Source organism: Moschus berezovskii, chromosome 2 (genome assembly GCF_049115385.1).
Source record: "Moschus berezovskii isolate FMDL1 chromosome 2, NW_MosBer_1.0, whole genome shotgun sequence".
In the NCBI taxonomy this organism is placed as follows: Eukaryota; Metazoa; Chordata; class Mammalia; order Artiodactyla; family Moschidae; genus Moschus; species Moschus berezovskii.
The window spans coordinates 65,792,514-65,794,027 of NC_142461.1; positions in this window are offsets into that span (position 1 = coordinate 65,792,514).

Sequence of the window (1,514 nt, forward strand, 5' to 3'; positions counted from 1 at the left end):
CAGGCTTTCTCTAGTTGTGGCGAGCAGGGGCTACTCTTTAGTCGTAGTTGCGCAGGCTTCTCATCGTGTAGCTTCTTTTGTGGCGCAGTGTGGGCTCAGTAGTTGTGAGGCATGGGCTTAGTTGCCTTGCAGCATGTTGAATCTTCCTGGATCAGGGATCAAACCAGCGTTTCCTGCATAGGCAGGCAGATAACCACTGGACCACCAGGGAGGTCCCCATTACTTCTTTCAGCTAAAAACATTCTGACACAGTGATTTCCAAACACTCACTATTCAAAAGTGTAAACAGTAGCACAGAAACTTATTAGAAATGCAGAATTTCAGGTCACCTCAGACCTTCCAAATTAGAATCTGCATTTTAATAAGACCCCACCCACGCACCCATCCCGTGCCAAGAGATTCATGGACACATTCAAGTCTGGGAATCACTGAACTGATGCCCTTCAATTCTAGCTTTTCTAGATCATCAATTATATAGTCAATTCATTTATGTATTTCATATTTATTTCACTTAGCATTTGCAATGAGCCGAATACAAGGATATCCCAGCCTCTGCCAAACTTGTTGTTCAGTCGTTCAGTCGTTTAGCTGTGTCTGACTCTGTGACCCCATGACTGCAAAACACCAGGCCTCCCTGTCCTTCACAATCTCCTGGAGCTTGCTCAAACTCAAGCGATGGAATAGGTATGACAGGAGGCACGGAAGATTTTGCACAGGGGAGCCATGAATTTCCTTTCCTGAAACTCCTTGGTGGCTTCACATTGTACAGAAAATAAAACTCAAAATCCTTAACACAAACTTTGAGGTTCTGCAGGCCCTAACTGCCCAGTCCAGTCCTGCCTGAATTTCTGACCTCAAAGTTCATAAAAATAGAATAAAATAGTTGTTGTTTCACGCCTGCAAGCTCTGGAACAGATCTAGCTGCAGCAATAAATAATCAAAAACTTGCTCAGTCCTGCTCATCCTGAGAATCCCTTCCTTAGAGGGAGCTAAGCCAGCTTTTCCTGGCTTCCCTCACTTAATCAGGTCCCATCCCACCATCCTGTCTTCCAGCCAGGGTTCTTCTCTTCAGTGCATTTTTCATAGTGTGTGATTCTAGACTGATGGCTTTCCCTTTCTGACATCTGTCTTCCTAGACCATAAGTTCAGTGAAGTTTGACTTGTTCACGACTCTATACTCATCACTTTGCATGCGACTTGGTACATGGTGGCATCTCCAAAATATTCAGAGAATTAAGTAACTAATGAGTTACGCCAAGAGAGTTCTAAATTTATATGTAATATCCATTTAGAGCATACATATATGTTTGGAATATAGGCAATATATTCTTATGGTTCAAAGTTCAAAAAGTAAAAAATGTCCCTCTTACTCCTGTCCTTAAGTCACCAGTTTCCCTTTTCTAGAGGTAATCCATATTGCCAGATTCTTATTTACCTGTCAAGGCTTATGCTATGCAGGGTGTATGCTCAGTCATTCAGTTGTGTCTGACCTTTTACAGTCCATAGGGACTGTA